At 35.0% G+C, this 20,556-nt stretch overlaps 1 pseudogene; it reads left to right on the top strand.

Annotated features, from left to right (window-relative positions):
* Positions 1-686: 686 nt before the first annotated feature.
* Positions 687-18,021, top strand: LOC138330927 (leukotriene-B4 omega-hydroxylase 3-like; annotated as a pseudogene).
* Positions 18,022-20,556: the final 2,535 nt, after the last annotated feature.

Below are 20,556 nucleotides of genomic sequence, written 5' to 3'. Positions count from 1 at the left end.
TTATATGAGAGTTGTCTCCCCTGACATGTTTACTGGAAATTAATTAAATACACTAATTAAAGTAATTATATATAAATTTATTTTGAAAGATTATGAATGGATGAGAATTAATAACGAGTAAAAGATGAGTATATCTGAAATGATTATAAAAGTGACGAAAGGCTGTGAATAATTCATTAAAATATGAAAATTGGTGCAAGAGTCCTTCTGTGAAAGGAAACTTTGTTTATATGTCTATTGAATATTTTTTTAATATATATATATATATATATAATATAGTTCACATCTAAGTACGTTAGAGGCCCACGACGGATTAGATTAGATCTCTGTTTAGAATGTCAATGAATTATTGCCTTCATGTTTGCCATATCATTAACACTAGTGTCACTTGAGTGTCACTTTAGAGTGTATAATGTATCAAAACATATCATTGATGATCTATATCGTATTTGTTTTTCAACAGCTGTGTTTAATTTAAAACAAATATTTTCACGAATTCATGAAAGCGTTACTTTACACACGATAATACTCCCAAAAATGTCACTTTTCTGTAGTTTCTTCTCCGTGATCTAAATACTAAACATTAAAACTACCAAACAGAATGGTCATACGTATGATAGATTGTTAATTTAAGATTAAGTTGACCCCTAACCCTAATTATATGTTATATTCAAGGTCATCTAGCCATGGAGTTCTCAGTGTTGTTGCTATTTACGTTATTGGCTATGTTACTAATATGGAAAGGAGGGAATTTCGTAAGGAAACATCGCATGAACAGTGCTCTATTTTCGTCTGAGAAAATTCTGTCGATTGGTAAACGTCATCCAATCTGGGGACATCTTCACCTGGTAAGTAAAACCTGTCTATAAAAACGACCACCCAAGGGACAGTCAAACCTGTCTTTAAAGACCACCCAAGAGACAGGTAAGCCTGTTTATAAAGACCACCCAAGGGGTAGTAACCTGTCTATAAACACCACCCAAGGGACAGTCTAACCTGTCTATAAACACCACCCAAGGGACAGTCTAACCTGTCTATAAACAACACCCAAGGGACAATCTAACCTGTCTATAAACAACACCCAAGGGACAGTCTAACCTGTCTATAAACAACACCCAAGGGACAGTCTAACCTGTCTATAAACACCACCCAAGGGACAGTCTAACCTGTCTATAAACACCACCCAAGGGACAGTCTAACCTGTCTATAAACAACACCCAAGGGACAGTCTAACCTGTCTATAATAGTATTCATAAACAAAGCGCATTGTGCTATAAATAGTTATTAGGGACCCCAAGAAAGTTGTCTCAATCAGCAGGTGGTATTTATACAAATGTGGTTGATAAGTCAATTCACTGTAATTATTACACATAACATAATGTGAGGTTGACTGTAACGTGTTTATAATAAATATAAATCGAAATAACACTAATATTAATACAAACATAAATAAGTAGATCCACAAGGGTAAAAAACGGCCCTATTACTTGTTTGATTATGAGCCGTAATTTATCAAGGTTTTTTGTCATTTTATTGGACGGTGCTACATCTAAGGGCCATCCAGATATACATATATAGAAAATAATGAAAACCATTTTTAAAAATTCGCTTGTTTTGCATGTGGTCTGGCAGGATACCAAATGTTTTTTTCATGCTTGAGCCTGGCATTGAACTCCGATCGCATCGGCGAAAGATAAGTGTTCAAACATTGCCCCGACCGTTTATCTCTTCTTAATAAATAATATCTTAACAATAACAATTTCATATCAGTTTCTTTAAGATGCTGCACCGCCTGTGAATAATAACTTTTATCAAGATCTATTAGAATCTAATATTGCAATATTTTCAATATTTTTTTTTAAAGATACCAGAGTTTTCAGACTACCAACGGCGTGTTGACAAGGGGATCCAAGAGACTGGGAAAAGACTGTCAGGGTTTTGGGTAATGTTCTTCTATCCCCTGATTTCTCTCTGCCACCCAGAGACAGCCAAGGTTCTTCTCAAGACAACTGAACCCAAATCCGTGCAGATTGGAGGTGCCTACTTTGCATTTCTTCCTTGGCTTGGTTAGTGAAAACAATATTCTAATTGTTAACCAGTGTTCTTATTCTAAAGAATGCTTTATTTTCCCATTGTCATCAAATGTAAATGTAGATATTAATTCTTCCTATATATGGATGAATAAAAAATCTGTTGCAGCCACCAATATTGTCATGGGTCGCGAACTGCATACAACTGTTTGCACGAATTATGGCTTTTCGGGGAGGTGCTTGTTGTCATGTTTGTTATATAACCTTCGCACGGAAACCATCATGCATCCTTGTTCGAATTAAGCGAGTTGGTTATATTATGATGATGAGATGTATTAAATATCTTCATACAATTATGATTTTACAGGAAATGGTCTGGTGGTTAGTTCTGGCAAGCATTGGGAAAGGAATCGACGTCTATTAAACCCTGCATTTCACATCGATGTCCTGAAATCATATGCTGGCACTTTCAACAATGTATTCGACATATTTCTGGTTAGTTTTGTAGAAATGTACTCGAAATCTACTCAATCAAGTGAATTTCTAATTGATTTCTTTTCATTCCAGAAAAAAAGTAGAATATGTGCGTTATAATTGTATGTTATTGTAAAGCCAAGCTATCTCCATAGTCAGATATCGAAACCTATATTGGATTTTGTTACAGGTATCAAGGGGATACTATCACTACCGTTATATCTACCTTCATTCTCTATACTCCATGCTGTTATATCAATATTTACATATGTTCATTTTCATCAAATTTTATTGACAAAGATTGTAAATGTCAACTGGATTAAACAACAGGCAAAGTCTATATAAGTTCTCTCCAATAGTGGCAAAAGTGAGAAGAAAAACAATGAAACAAATTAGACATAAATATGAAATGAAAAATCATAACACGGGTGAGGGGACATAACTCATATTGGAATACCTCACACACCTGATACAAACTACATTCACACCTACATGTACAACAAAAGTTAGATTTTAATAGTACCTAAATATATATACATACATAGTCACTGGCAGGCTTGGACCAAAAGTCCATACATATGTATGTCAGTTTTGCTCTGATTTCCGGTCTTACAAAGGTCTCAAGACTGATTCTTAGGCGGCACAGTTAACAGTATTATCTTCAGTATAAACAGAAATGAACATGACATTTTAGAATGAAATGTTTCCTCGTCATAGGTTGACGGATTTCAAATATCCAACATAATTGTGTATTTAACATCCAAACAGAATATTTGTTCAAGCATTGTTGCCGTAATAAAAAAAAAAGAATCGCTGGTCGGGACTACAACCTAGGGCCTTCCCTAGCACATTTAATGTTGGGGGAATTATATAGTTTACATCCGTACGATTACAGATTCATCAAATCGATATCGTATTCGTACACCAATACATTCATAGCATACATTCAGCAGCTCATATTGTTGATGGCGTTTATAAGCATTCCAGTGGCGTTTATAAGCATTCCAGTGGCGACAGAAGCATGCGATACTTCTACACGTTTTAGTAAAATAAGACAACATTTTGTTTATCAACGTTCACTATGTGACCTCACATTTCCATATGATCAATTTTTTTATATTTGTAATCACTTTTGTTGTCATTTTAGAGTAAAATGGAAAAGCTATCTAGCGAGGGTCAAGGTGTGGAAGTTAGTGAGCCTGCTCGTATGGCTACACTAGATACAGTGCTAAGGTGTGCGTTTTCATTCGATGAAGATATACAAGGGTAAGTTTATTTAAAGAACCAAATGAAGAAAGCGCTCAAATATAATAATAATGTAAATATGTTTATCGTGAATAATTTACGTTTAGTTGTATTTTGTTGACATGGCAGTTTAGACTCGTGATAACATGGTACACAAAATTAAGGTGATATCATACACGTAATATTTGATATATTTTAAATATGTTTAACTGTTCTTTTATTAATTTGCACAATCAATTACTAGTATGAGAATCGTTGCCAAGGTTACTTAGACATTTTGTTGTTTAGCTGTTTTTAGTGTTAGTATAAAATATATATGTTACAAAATCGGTTTTGCAATCGAAATTATAGGTCTTTATGTTTGAATTTAATAAAAGTTAGAAAATGTAACATGATTTACGTATAAGTGTACTATATGAGTAACTATTTTTTTTATACAGGTCGAAGCACCCGTATGTAGAATCGGTTCAGGCTATAACTTACCTGGCTAGCGCTAGAATGCTGTAAGTCTTATTATTGAAGCAGGTCTTCCCTCAATCCTCGATAGTCATCATATAGATAGTTGACAAACACCATAAACACAGTTCAAATGAAGTTCTAATAATACACATCACCAAATGTTTCAAAGGTGCTGCCACGCATCAACTATCATTACACTCTCATACTGTAAGATGTCAGGGTGGTGGAAGACAATAATGTGCCGCTAGTTGAGAAAATATATAGTTATTTTACTATGAAACTATCAATGTTTAAATAATAGTTACACTATGAGTGGTTGTTGAATATTGAATTTATTTCACACGAGTGAGTTATTTTTTAAAAGTTACAAAAGACACGAGCTTTAGCACAAATTTACAGACTGATTCACTTGTAACCATTCATCATAATTAAGTTACTCATATAGTACACTTACACGTAAATTTCACTTGTATCCTGTACGAGTGGTGTGACCTTTTTCTACCACAATCATACTCGTTTTTAGCCGATAGAAATACGACAGGGATACGGTAACGTGTATTTACCGAAATATGCAAATAAGGTGTAGTAATGTTTTTATCAGAAAAAGACACTAATTAGTATTCAAAAGTCATCGTTTGACAAAGAATCCATCGATATCAAATTCTTCTAATTAGGAACATCTTTAGGGTTAAATGATACTCATTAAACGTCTTATTGAGTTCAAATCTTAATAGTTGCTTCTAGAAAATAAAACTCAATGTCAGACTAAATGTATACATGTAAAAGCATTCGCACGACACAGCATCGTCTATTTCCCGCCAGATAATCATCAAGCCATATTACTACCATCAAGATCAAGTACACGTTAAATCTACAAAACTCATCAGTAAAATTCCTGTCCGTCAAGATGTATTATTATAACTTAAGGTCAATTTAACATGTATGAAAACGTCACGAATTTCGACACAACGACCACGACGCACACGCTTTCTAACAGCAGTTTTGGACGTCAAGTGGCGATTACAACATAGAATGACGTTATTTGATTATTGATGACGTTGACAATGATGACGTGACACTGAGAAATAAGTAGTTCGGTCAAATTACACTTTGTCAGCCAATCAGAATGCGTACAGAGTTTATACCACGTGTGGTATTAACAAATTTTTAAACAATCAACAAATTAGGATGAAAACCACAAACTGAACAATTTTAATTACATATCTCTACTTCTTAATACGTTATATTTTACAAGTACGATGTACAAGGAAATGAAATACAAAAGCATTGCTTTTATATTATTTTTTTAAAACGTTTGTTAATAAAATGTAAGATTTTGAGATTATCTTACATTTTTATGTGTAGAAAACCGTGGCTTTATCCAGAAATGTTCTTTCGTCTATCTGCTGACGGGAAGAAGTTTTTCCAGCATGTTAAACATGTACATGACTTTGATGAAAGAATTATCCAACAGAGACGAGAATTTATGGTATGTAAACAAAAATACCAGTGGTTATGCCAATATCATCAGATTTGACAATAACTAAGAAGGTCAATAGTAGCCGAAAATTTGGGAAAAATCCTTTTCATGCAGAAATGCAGAAAACATAACGAGATTATATGTTTAGACGATGTTTTAGAGTTCCGTTTTTTTTAAGGAATTTGTGTTAATATTATAACATAATTTAAAAAAAAAAAGTTCAATTTATGTAATTTGAAACATATTACAAAATGTTTTCTGTTGTGTTTTTATTTTTCATGGATAATTTTGGTGATAGAGAGCTAGTTTTAAATACGTTTTCAAAACTAACATCTATTTCCGTTTAAGTAAAACGGAACTCGGAACTGGTTCCGAAGTTCCGTTTTACTTAACACGGGAACTCGGGAAATGGGAGTCGATCGAAAACTAAATTAAAGTAAGATTAGCCACTAGTAACCCCATGAAAAATGACAACATGCAACAATTATTCATATGTCTTAGGCATAATTGAATGACTTTATCTAAAGATGATAGAAAATTTCCTTAAAAAACGGAACTCGGAACTGGTTATCGAGTTCCGTTTTACTTAAACGGAACTCGGAGAATTGGAGTTGATCGAAAACTTGAATTAAAGTAGATTCATCACTAATAACCCATGAAAAAAGACAACTGGCAATCATTTCTCATATGTCTTAGGGCATATAGAATGATTTTATCTAAATAAATAGAAAATTTTCTTTCTTAAACGGAACTCGGAACTGGTTTCGAGTTCCGTTTTACTTAAACGGAAACGGAGCTCGGAAATGGGAGTTTGGATCGAAAACTGAATTAAAGTGGATTCATCACTAGTAACGCCATGAAAAAATGACAACTGAGGCAACCATTTCTCATATGTCTTAGGCATATAGAATGATTTCATCTAAATAGATGAAAATTTCCTTAAAACGGAACTCGGAACTGGTTCCAAGTTCCGTTTTTACTTAAACGGAACTGGGAGGGGTGATGGAGTTGGGATCAAAAACTGAATTAAAGTGGATCCATCACTTAAGTAACCCAATGAAAAAACGACAACTGGCAACATTTCTCATATGTCTTAGGAATATAGAATGATTTTATCTAAATAGATAGAAAATTTCCTTAAACGGAACTCGGAACTGGTTCCGAGTTCCGTTTTACTTAAACGGAACTGGGAAATGGAAGTCGATCGAAAACTAAATTAAAGCAGATTAGCCACTAGTAACCCATGAAAAAATGACAACAGGCAACATTATTCATATGTCTTAGGCATATTGAATGACTTTATCTAAAATGGGATGGAAAATTTTCCTTTAAACGGAACTCGGAACTGGTTCCGATAAGTTCCGTTTTACTTAAACGGAACTCGGAAATGGGAGTTGATCGAAAACTGAATTAAAGTGGATTCATCACTATTAACCCATGAAAAAAGACAACTGGCAACATTTCTCATACGTCTTAGGCAAATAGAATGATTTTATCTAAATAAATAGAAAATTTCCTAAAACGGAAACTCGGAACTGGTTCCGAGTTCCGTTTTACTTTAAACGGAACTCTGGAAATGGGAGTCGATCGAAAACTAAATTAAAGTGAGATTAGCCACTAGTAACCCATGAAAAATGACAACAGGCAACATTATTCATATGTCTTAGGCATATTGAATGACTTTATCTAAAATGATAGAAAATTTCCTTAAATGGAACTCGGAACTGGTTCCGAGTTCCGTTTTACTTAAACGGAACTGGGAGAATAGGGAGTTGATCGAAAACTGAATTAAAGTAGATTCATCACTAATAACCCCATGAAAAAGACAACTGGCAACATTTCTCATATGTCTTAGGCATATAGAATGATTTTATCTAAATAAATAGAAAATTTCCTTAAAACGGAACTCGGAACTGGTTTCCGAGTTCCGTTTTACTTAAACGGAACTCGGAAATGGGAGTTGATCGAAAACTGAATTAAAGTGGATTCATCACTAGTAACCCATGAAAAAAGACAACAGGCAACATTTCTCATATGTCTTAGGCATATAGAATGATTTACATCTAAATAGATGGAAAATTTCCTTAAACGGAACTCGGAACTGGTTCCAAGTTCCGTTTTACTTAAACGGAACTGGGAGATAGGAGTTGATCAAAAACTGAATTAAAAGTAGATCCATCACTAGTAACCCATGAAAAAAAGACAACTGGCAACATTTCTCATATGTCTTAGGCATATAGAATGATTTTATCTAAATAGATAGAAAATTTCCTTAAACGGAACTCGGAACTGGTTCCGAGTTCCGTTTTACTTAAACGGAACTGGGAAATGGAAGTCTATCGAAAACTAAATTAAAGTGGATCGCCACTAGTAACCCATGAAATGGACAACTGGCAACATTTTCCTCATATGTCTTAGTAATAGAATGATTTTATCTAAATAGAATAGAAAATTTCCTTAAACGGAACTCGGAACCATTCCGAGTTCCGTTTTACTTAAACCGGAAATAGATGAGTTATTTGAAAACGTATTTAAACTAGCTCTATAGAATTTTATCCATGAAAAAACACAACAGAAAACATTTGTAATATGTTTTCAAATTACATAAATAGAATTTTTTTAAAATTTTGTTTAAAAAAAAACAAAATCCTTAAACGGAACTCGGAACTGGTTCCGAGTTCCGTTTTACTTAAACGGAACTCGGAAACTTTCCGAGACACCTGCATGGTATTACTTTTATTTTGTAGTATCAAAATGTATTGCTGATAGTAAGTAAAACGAATTGACTTTCACATGAATAATTTCAGGTCATTTTCAGGTGAAGATCAACTTCACCTGAAATTGACCTGAAAAATTAATCTGAAATTGACCTGAAATTGACCTGAAATTAATGAAATTGACCTTAATTTCAGGTGAATTTCAGGTCAAGATTTTTTTCAGGTCATATTGACCTGAATGTATAATGCCTTTGTAGACATTGAAGCTTAACAGTCATATATCATTGTTACTTAGTTAGTGACACGTAGTTCTCATTATTAGTTTCCCATCCATTGCTGGACATGGAATTCTCTCCTTTAGATTGAATTCTTTTATGGTCGGAAACATTAAAATACATTGTTTATTTAACGATTTATCGTCTGTTGAAGGCAACAAATGGGTCAACGAATACCAAGACTCGTTTAGACTTTCTAGACATCCTGTTGACCGCCCCAAGATGAGGAAGGAACAGGACTGACCGACAGAGAGAGATAAGAGATGAAGTCGACACATTTCTCTTCGCTGGTCAGTAAAACATAAACTTAATTTGCAATATTTCTAACAGTAACATTATTACAGGTTTACTATCTACATACTTAAACCTCAGTTTAGTCTCGCCGACAGTTACTGATCTGCGGGCTGTGAACTTTTTCTCGAAAATGATTTGTTAGGGGCCACTGTATAAATAGGATCGTGCTAAATAAAAACAAAAATGGAAGCTTAAATTGCAGCACATTGTTTGTGTCGTCATAATTGTCAGTCAGAGAAACAAAGATAATTTACTATGTAACACGAACCAAATATCCACATTCTCATGATAAATACGTACATTTATTTTAAAGCATACAATACAATGTAAAACAGGCAATATTTTTTCATGTCAATTTCAATTGAAAAGGCATTCGTGCGAAATGCACGTGAAAACGTCACGTTAAAATAACTTGCTGTGCATATAGTTCATAATGTTTTGAAAAAGTTCATGATGATGTTTCAGGTAATCTTGATCTTCACTTCTTATCTAGACGTCAACAAATATTTGTCGGCGGAAAATGCTATTCAAATATTCAAATACACATCAATAAAAACTGTTGAAGTAGCGATTTGACCGTTTTATAAAATTATAATAATGCCCTTCATGGAGCCTTTTTTTAATCATTTATGGGTAGATCGATATTTACTAAACATATCTACATATATCGGAGCTATCTTAAAATATTTTGGCCTCAAAAGTACAGTTGCATTGGAAACAACAAGACCGCTGATGGCACATAGTGTAAATATCTATATATTTTTCGTTTTCAAAATGTAGTAATGACTTTCTGATCAATTGATGACGCGCGTGTGAATAATATCCAGGTAAAAAAAACCAATAATAATATTATAATTTCCAGATAAATGTTTTCGTTATAGAGGATCTTATAGGATGAGTGGCTATGTGATATGAAATTTATCAAACGAGTTCAATAATTTGATAAGCCGTGAGCTTTTAATTTATTTAACGAGTGTAAGATTCTGTCTATCACATAACTTTTAAAAATAGAAATATAAGTAAAACTTTAGATTTCGTCTCTATATAAAACCGTAGATATCCGGCAAGAATGTGACGTTTCCGTGTACTGAGACAAACATGCGACGTCATTATAATGTAAAATCTATCTGTGACGTCACAATAGTGTTTAACACATGTGTCTTACGATATTTATGACATGGCTGTATATTTACATTTTGAGTGTTTCATCACTATATGAATTAGCCAACTGACGAAAACAAACATTTGCCTATGAAAACACTATGAATAAACTATGAATACAACGATTATCGTGCATCGATCAGCTGATTTCAAACAATGCGCCAGTGTCATATCAATAAAAAAACATAGTCCCCACAATGTTTTAATGTATAATATCTAATGTGTTGGTTCTTGATATCGAATCATCAAATCTTATTTCAACTATATTTCTTGTTGAACATGCGAATTGGTCACGCTAGAATTGTATAAATCCACATGGTATATTTTGAAATAAATATCTTTCGTGATATATATACCTCTTTTTATCAATGTTCACAGATGATACACAATCTTTGTGGTTTTGTTGTCGCTTAGTTATTTGTAAATATCATTGATTGAATTTGGATTTTACATATTCTGCTTAGCGGAATAAATCAACAATACAAAAGACGCTTTTACTTATGAAACGTCTGGTACATATCTCCCTATATATTAGGGCTCACAGTATAAATCTATACTTCGCTTGTCAATGCTTTATTAAATTGTCTTTGTGTATATTTCCTATTATCTGTTATAATTATCAATATTTTTATTAATACTTTCTGAATATGTTGGTGTTTAAAAACATATCTCATGTAATGATTTGCATTGAAGGTCACGACACAACAGCAGCCGCTATCAGCTGGACAATGTACTTATGCTCGAAACATCCGGAGGAACAGCAGAAAGTGTACGAGGAGATACAGAAGGTCACGAGAGGAAAAACTTACATAGAATGGTAAGGTATAAAGTGTGTACAAGGAGATACAGAAGGTCACGGGAGGAAAACCTTACGTAGAATGGTAAGGTATAAAGTGTGTACGAGGAGATACAGAAGGTCACGGGAGGAAAACCTTACGTAGAATGGTAAGGTATAAAGTGTGTACAAGGAGATACAGAAGGTCACGGGAGGAAAACCTTACGTAGAATGGTAAGGTATAAAGTGTGTACGAGGAGATACAGGAGGTCACGGGAGGAAAACCTTACGTAGAATGGTAAGGTATAAAGTGTGTACAAGGAGATACAGAAGGTCACGGGAGGAAAACCTTACGTAGAATGGTAAGGTATAAAGTGTGTACGAGGAGATACAGAAGGTCACGGGAGGAAAACCTTACGTAGAATGGTAAGGTATAAAGTGTGTACAAGGAGATACAGAAGGTCACGGGAGGAAAACCTTACGTAGAATGGTAAGGTATAAAGTGTGTACGAGGAGATACAGGAGGTCACGGGAGGAAAACCTTACGTAGAATGGTAAGGTATAAAGTGTGTACGAGGAGATACAGGAGGTCACGGGAGGAAAAACCTTACGTAGAATGGTAAGGTATAAAGTGTGTACGAGGAGATACAGAAGGTCACGGGAGGAAAACCTTACGTAGAATGGTAAGGTATAAAGTGTGTACAAGGAGATACAGAAGGTCACGGGAGGAAAACCTTACGTAGAATGGTAAGGTATAAAGTGTGTACGAGGAGATACAGAAGGTCACGGGAGGAAAACCTTACGTAGAATGGTAAGGTATAAAGTGTGTACAAGGAGATACAGAGGTCACGGGAGGAAAACCTTACGTAGAATGGTAAGGTATAAAGTGTGTACGAGGAGATACAGAAGGTCACGGGAGGAAAACCTTACGTAGAATGGTAAGGTATAAAGTGTGTACGAGGAGATACAGAAGGTCACGGGAGAAAACTTACGTAAAAATTACGTAGAATGGTAAGGTAAGAATGTGTACGAGGAGATACAGAAGGTCACGGGAGGAAAACCTTACGTAGAATGGTAAGGTATAAAATGTGTACGAGGAGATACAGAAGGTCACGAGAAAAAAAATCTTACGTAGAATGGTAAGGTATAAAGTGTGTACAAGGAGATACAGAAGGTCACGGGAGGAAAACCTTACGTAGAATGGTAAGGTATAAAGTGTGTACAAGGAGATACAGAAGGTCACGGGAGGAAAACCTTACGTAGAATGGTAAGGTATAAAGTGTGTACAAGGAGATACAGAAGGTCACGGGAGGAAAACCTTACGTAGAAATGGTAAGGTATAAAGTGTGTACAAGGAGATACAGAGGTCACGGGAGGAAAACCTTACGTAGAATGGTAAGGTATAAAGTGTGTACGAGGAGATACAGGAGGTCACGGGAGGAAAACCTTACGTAGAATGGTAAGGTATAAAGTGTGTACGAGGAGATACAGAAGGTCACGGGAGGAAAACCTTACGTAGAATGGTAAGGTATAAAGTGTGTACGAGGAGATACAGAAGGTCACGGGAGGAAAACCTTACGTAGAATGGTAAGGTATAAAGTGTGTACGAGGAGATACAGAAGGTCACGGGAGGAAAACCTTACGTAGAATGGTAAGGTATAAAGTGTGTACGAGGAGATACAGGAGGTCACGGGAGGAAAACCTTACGTAGAATGGTAAGGTATAAAGTGTGTACGAGGAGATACAGGAGGTCACGGGAGGAAAACCTTACGTAGAATGGTAAGGTATAAAGTGTGTACGAGGAGATACAGGAGGTCACGGGAGGAAAACCTTACGTAGAATGGTAAGGTATAAAGTGTGTACGAGGAGATACAGAAGGTCACGGGAGGAAAACCTTACGTAGAATGGTAAGGTATAAAGTGTGTACGAGGAGATACAGAAGGTCACGGGAGGAAAACCTTACGTAGAATGGTAAGGTATAAAGTGTGTACAAGGAGATACAGAAGGTCACGGGAGGAAAACCTTACGTAGAATGGTAAGGTATAAAGTGTGTACGAGGAGATACAGAAGGTCATTAAAATATCGGGAGGAAAACCTTACGTAGAATGGTAAGGTATAAAGTGTGTACAGGAGATACAGAAGGTCACGGGAGGAAAACCTTACGTAGAATGGTAAGGTATAAAGTGTGTACGAGGAGATACAGAGGTCACGGGAGGAAAACCTTACGTAGAATGGTAAGGTATAAAGTGTGTACATAGGAGATACAGAAGGTCACGAGAGGAAAAGAGTGACTTTATAACTGACTTTTCAATCTATGAAGAGTACCTGGTTCCATCAAATCTGTGAATTCAAAGAGTTTTCTTTTCTAATTTTAGTCATTTTTGACCCCTTTTGGCCCCGCCCATCTACCCCTTGGGGTAGGCCAGGACCAATATGGATATTATGCTCAAATGCTATCGCAGGGTAATAATTCTAACCAAGTTTGACTCATTTTCCTCTGAAAACTAAGCAAATAATGCTCATAAATGTGTTTTGACCCTCTACTCAGGGGAAAGTTCGAGACACCAGGGCCATGAAATTCACAATTTTTGTAAAGGGCCTTAAAAAGACCTTTTAATCTATGAAGAGTATTTTGTTCCATCAAATCTGTGAATTCAGAAGGACCCTTTTAAAATTTTAGCCATTTTGACCCCGCCCTCTGGTCCCTGGGGGTCGGCCAGGACCTATATGAATATGATGTTAATACTATCTCAGGCTAATAATTCTAAGAAAGTTTGACTGATTTCCTATTACAAATGACCAAATTATGCTCAAAAATGTGTTTTCTATATGTAAACTAGAGTAACTTTGACCCCCTCCCTAGGGGAGAACATGAGACCTCAGGGTCATATTATTCACAATTTTTCTTCTTTCGATCTATGATGAGTATTTGATTTTACCATTTCTGGAATTTCAGAAGAAGATTTTGAAGTTTTAGCCTAATTGATCCCTTTTGGCCCCATCCCTCAGGCCCCTAGGGGACTGGGACCATATAATTCACAATTTTGGTTGACCTTTGGCTATGGAAGATCTCTGCAAAATTTCAACAAATTTGTTTTAGTAGTTTTTTGGAGAAGAAGTAAATTGTTTTATCGCCATACGACGGACGACGCACGATGGACGACGGACGACGACGGCCAAAAGGCGATTAGAATAGGTCACTTGAGACTTCGTCTCAGGTGACCTAATAAAAGGTGTAATTAAAGTAAAGCGTAGCTGAATTGCTTATTGTTTTTTTAGCACCATAAACGATGAAATATCCAAAATGTGGAATCACAAATGCAATATGAACAGTCTGACAATATGTTAAATATTTGAGCTTCAGATAATCTGAATGCTCAACATATTTGTTTCAGGTCAGATACACAAGAGATGTCAAGATTGGTCTTGTTTTTGAAGGAATCATTACGGGTATATGCTCCTGCACGTGTGATAGCTAGACTGCTCACTAAGGACTATACGGTAGATGACGTCACTCTCCCCGCCAACAGTGAGGTCAACATCCTCATCAACTCCATCAACCACCGACAGGACGTGTGGGGTGACCCCGAGGTAAATGGATTTATATATGACCTCATTTTGTCTTATCTGTAAGTTAAACGTTTCTACCTTTACAATATAATTAATTCCGATCCACTACGATACGCTCCAATACAGGATCTAACACCTGCCCGTTCGGAGTCACCACAGCATGACCCTTGGCTTAGATTCGGAACATCTCGGGTCGTACTTTTATAATAGCTAGTAGTCGTTTATACTTCCGTGAAAATTCACACTGATGATTTCATAGGTGGCACACGGATTCACTCACCATATGATCCTGGTGAAGTGACCCTTAACGGGGAGTTGTTCGATCTTGTATTGAGGTGTATCGTAGTGGAGCGGAATTACAAGTCTAATTTTAAATACGTTGCGTATCTTTATTATTTTATTTTTTTCACAATGGTTCCATACGTATTTGCAAATTGCGAGTAAATACCCGTTATGACGTCATTATTTAAATACAGAATATAAAGTGTTTTATAAACTAAGCGATATATTATGATACCTATCTTTAATTGGAAACGTTTTCATTAGAGGTAAACGGGTCATCTGACATTTCATAAATTTAACGTCCAAAATAAATAAATACATTATAAATTGTCTTCGCAGTCGAACACATTCGAGAAAATAAATATTTACCATAGCAGCTTGCACCACACAATTCCCTGACTTCTGGCTCAATATCTTAGGTTAGGACGGGTGCATCAACATGTTTTAGTAACTAATTATAAGTTATCTTCAACTATACCTAAGAAGTGATTTATAGGCATACAAAACTAATTAGTTTTAAATTAATGGAATATAGGCATTTTTGAAACACATGAAATGTTACATGGGTGATATTTGTCATACATATAGTCGTTTCAGTTTAGTGGGTATTGTGTATATAAATATCAATGTATTGTTTCAGAACTTTCGTCCAGAAAGATTTTCCGGAAAATCGGACATAGACGCCTTCAGCTTCGTACCGTTTTCCGCTGGTCCGAGGTAATGTGCAACAAATGTCACTCAAGTAAAACTCGTTATAAAGGACTTTGGACAGTTAACTTTTTCCATTTTGATATTATTCTTAGTTAATCTCTTTCAATTTTTTAAGTATAAAAATAAGTGGCTTTGTATTCAGATGGATTTGTCAGTTTTATTAAGAATCGTCGTTGACGAATGGGACTGAACCTCTTTGATCCCAAAATTTCTTTGATCCTTTTTTCGGATACATGGAATGCTCCTAAGATTATTGACAATGAAATGGCCAAGTTATCCCTTTTTATTTGTTGAAAATACACAATGTAGGCTCTTAATATTTCTATCTTAATAAACTGTTTCCATGATAGCGTCCCTCGGGGTTCATTGGGTTAAACATTATTATGGTAAGTGTCTTCTCACAGTTTCTATAGTTAGTGCGTTTGTTTGATGTGCCTTTTTATTAAGGAACATACTACCTTTAAAATTTGACAAATGTTTTGTCCAGACGGTTAGGACTACTTCTTTGTCCCATATTTACTATTTTAAGTAATCTGTATCCAGCTGACGTTTCTAAGAGCCTGTTGATACGTAGTGAGCGGATTACTTCTAATTTTAAATACGTTGCGTATCTTTATATCTTTTCCACAATGCTTCCATACGTATTTGCAAATTGCGATTAAATACCCGTTATGACGTCATTATTTAAATACAGAATATAAAGTGTTTTATAAACTAAGCGATATATTATGATACCTATCTTTAATTGGAAACGTTTTCATTAGAGGTAAACGGGTCATCTGACATTTCATAAATTTAACGTCCAAAATAAATAAATACTTTATAAATTGTCTTCGCAGTCGAACTCATTCGAGAAAATAAATATTTACCATAGCAGCTTGCACCACACAATTCCCTGACTTCTGGCTCAATATCTTAGGTTAGGACGGGTGCATCAACATTTTTTAGTAACTAATTATAAGGTATCTCCAACTATACCTAAGAAGTGATTTATAGGCATACAAAACTAATTAGTTTTAAATTAATGGAATATAGGCATTTTTGAAACACATGAAATGTTACATGGGTGATATTTGTCATACATATAGTCGTTTCAGTTTAGTGGGTATTGTGTATATAAATATCAATGTATTGTTTCAGAACTTTCGTCCAGAAAGATTTTCCGGAAAATCGGACATAGACGCCTTCAGCTTCGTACCGTTTTCCGCTGGTCCGAGGTAATGTGCAACAAATGTCACTCAAGTAAAACTCGTTATAAAGGACTTTGGACAGTTAACTTTTTCCATTTTGATATTATTCTTAGTTAATCTCTTTCAATTTTTTAAGTATAAAAATAAGTGGCTTTGTATTCAGATGGATTTGTCAGTTTTATTAAGAATCGTCGTTGACGAATGGGACTGAACCTCTTTGATCCCAAAATCTCTTTGATCCTTTTTTTCGGATACATGGAATGCTCCTAGGATTATTGACAATGAAATGGCCAAGTTATCCTTTTTATTTGTTGAAAATACACAATGTAGGCTCTTAATATTTCTATCTTAATAAACTGTTTCCATGATAGCGTCCCTCGGGGTTCATTGGGTTAAACATTATTATGGTAAGTGTCTTCTCACAGTTTCTATAGTTAGTGCGTTTGTTTGATGTGCCTTTTTATTAAGGAACGTTAAAATTTGACAAATTTGACAAATGTTTTGTCCAGACGGTTAGGACTACTTCTTTGTCCCATATTTACTATTTTAAGTAATCTGTATCCAGCTGACGTTTCTAAGAGCCTGTTGATACCGTTGATATTACTTCTTTGACCCATGTTTCTTCATTGTTTAACAGAAACTGCATTGGGCAAAACTTTGCGATGGCTGAATTAAAGGTGGCAATGGCAAAGATCATCCAAAAGTAAGTCACAATAATGTGAAAATACACGTTTATGTATCTATTGTCAGAAAAAGAAGATAAAATTGGTATGCATAATGATTTTAATCAAATTATAAACTATTTAGACTAAAATGATAGCAAACCTTCCTATTGCCCTAGTTATAAGTTGCATATTTCGTAAGTCGATGATTCTTTTCATATTACGAGAAATATTTATTATTGCTAGAATAATAGATAAAAAAAAGTCTTGTTTGAATCAATTAATTTCATTTTCGTTTATGCCATAGAATAAATAATCTTATTGTAGCAAAAATCAGACGCAATTCATCCATTTGTAAAAGCAGTAGCATGACATGCATATCTTATTTGAAATAATACTTATGACTTTATTGCTTATTTATCATTATTAAGAATTGTTATACTGTAAAAAAAATTTGGATAATTCATACTAGTTATTATACGGAACGTTTCATTTCGTCGTTCCTATTCACTTACAGGTTCAAGATCCTCCCTGACTTGGATCACGAGACTATTCCTCGTGAAGAAGCAGTTCTTCGCTCTAAAAGTGGCGTGTGGGTGAAACTCGAAAAACGACAGTGAAGATGATCATTTACGTAACATGCGGGTTAATACGTGTACGGTCGACGGTGAATGACGGTCTTATTAGAATTTTTATTTGAAAAATATATAATTGTGTGTGATAATAAATAAAAAGAAGTGTGTAGTTTGTAAAAGAAATATTATAGTCATTCTTGTCGCTTTGAATTAATGCTACAGGTACAGTAGAATGCACTCTGATTTAAGGTAAACCATTCCATAACACACTTTACCTTGAATTAATGCTACAGGTACTATAAAATGCACTCTGATTTAAGGTAAACCATTCCATAATACACTTTACCACTCGCCTTCTACATTTTGTACCACTAAAAGCAAAAGGTGTAGTATGGTTGCCCGACATCCAGCCACTAATTCTCTAGATTCGAGTGTCTTAGTCGTTTTGTAGATGTATCCGACAGTCTGCTATTTTTCATCCATCTTTAGATCGCAGTGAAAGAGGCCATTCTGCCACCAGTTCTCTTAGAATGAGTCGCAATCTCCAATATTCTTCTAGTTATCATGTGATATAAGGGACTGATACTCAAGTACTTCAACATCTTCACCGAGTAGTAACTGTCGTTCTAATTCTTTATTTCTTTAACGAGGATTGCATACAGCCCTAGGGCTACTAGATGCTCTCCTCGACACATATGACAATACAATATATACATGACAATACATTAGAATAACGCACATACTCTCACTCACACCAACATTCCATGACAAATAAAAGAGAGAGAGGGAAGAGGGAGAAAGAAATCTAGAGAGAAGAGAGTGAGACTTAGAGAGAGAGACAGGCGAAGGAGGGGGAGAGAGCGATGCAGATGCAGGTGGGAGGGGAATTGGAGTGTAAAGAAATAATTATTTAGAATCTTTTGGAGTCGATGATATATTCGAAAACGGAATCAAAAATAATTTTGTTTGATGAATCGGTATTATCTTCAGAGCCATGCAATAAAATTTTGACAAAGATATCAGGTATGAGATTAATGATAAGGTCAGGATTGACATTTGGAGCCAGCTCTTTACAAGTATTTTGAATTAGTTTTGTACGTGGGATTATAAATCTAGGACATAATAAAAAGAAGTGTTTTTCATCCTCAGGAGAGTCTACACAGAAATCACAATATTTATTTGGTGTCAATTTGTAAGAAAATCTATGTTTGTTTAGGGCACTGAGGCCCATTCTTAATCTACATTGATTGATTTTACCTTTTCCATGCCCATACGTATTTAGTGGATTTGATTTTGTAGTCAAAAGTTTTGATAGGGCTTGTGAAAAAAGAGTTAAGAATGGGTTTATTCCTTATGTGTTCGGGAAGATTGTTCCAGTCTCTAATAGTTTTTGGAAAGAAAGATTGGTGATAGAATGTTTTTTTGGAAGGAACTGGAAGTAGTGTATTAGAATTTCTGAAATTGTAGTTTGGAGTGCGATGTGAAAGGAGTGGACAGAGCGATTTCAAATATGGAGGAGCGAGATCATGTTTAATTTTAAATAACATTTTAAGTCTAAAATACTTCCTTCTATCACTTAGTAGCTCCAAGCCAAGCTCAGTTAAAAGTTTTGTATATTTTGTTATCTTAACCCCCCCCCCCCCCCCTGTACAGATGATTAGAGCAGCCCGTCGCTGGACACTTTCAATAAGGTCGGATTCATGCTGATTGCAGTTATCAGATAGAATACAACCATATTCCAGGATAGATCTTATAGATTTATATAGCTTTTCAAGACCGACACGTGGTATTATGTACGATAATGACTGTAATATGTTTAATATTTTATTAGCCTTTGCTACAATATCAGATATATGCACATGCTAGCTTAGGTTTCCAGATAATGATATGCCAAGATGTTTGTGTGTGTTGATGTGATTGATAGTAATATTATTGAGCTGAAGATCAGGGTTGTTTAGAGTGCGCTTTTTGGTGAGTATGACAAGTTCTAAGTTACTAACCAACGTTTTGTCTAATTTGAGAGAGTAGAAAGATCATTATTTAACTATTAATTTCTGAAAAGAGAGAAGTGTCGTCTGCAAATAAATTGATATCCGAAAGAATCCCTACATTAATGTCATTAACATATATCAAAAATAGTCAAGGGCCAAGTATAGAGCCCTGTGGGACACCAGATATGGTTTACCTGCGTTCTGATGATTGACCATTTAAAACAACAAATTGATTTCTATTTTTAAGATAGCTTTTAAGCCAATTAAGTACCATTCCTTCAATACCAATATTCTCTAGTTTATATATAAGAGCTTCATGTCATGTACCTTATCAAATGCCTTGGAAACGTCCGAAAACACGGAACATACATATTTTCCGTCTTCAATACTTTTGTAAATTTTGTTAGTAATCTTTAATAATTGGTTAATTGTAGAATCGTTTTTTAAACCAGAATTTTCCTTAATGGGAAGATTGTTTACCACGAGAAAGTTATAAATGCGTTTATAGACTATTTTTTCGAGACATTTTGAGATATTTGATAAGAGTGATATAGGACGGTAATTTGTCACGTCTTGTTTGGTGCTTTTCTTGTGGATAGGACACACCCGGGCTGTTTTCCATATGGTTGGAAAGCAACCCGATCTAAGGGAAATATTAAAAATAT

The sequence above is a fragment of the Argopecten irradians genome, chromosome 9, assembly GCF_041381155.1.
Source record: "Argopecten irradians isolate NY chromosome 9, Ai_NY, whole genome shotgun sequence".
NCBI lineage: Eukaryota > Metazoa > Mollusca > Bivalvia > Pectinida > Pectinidae > Argopecten > Argopecten irradians.
The sequence above is the reverse complement of the archived record's forward strand: the minus strand, read 5'-3'. Positions and strand labels throughout refer to the sequence as shown.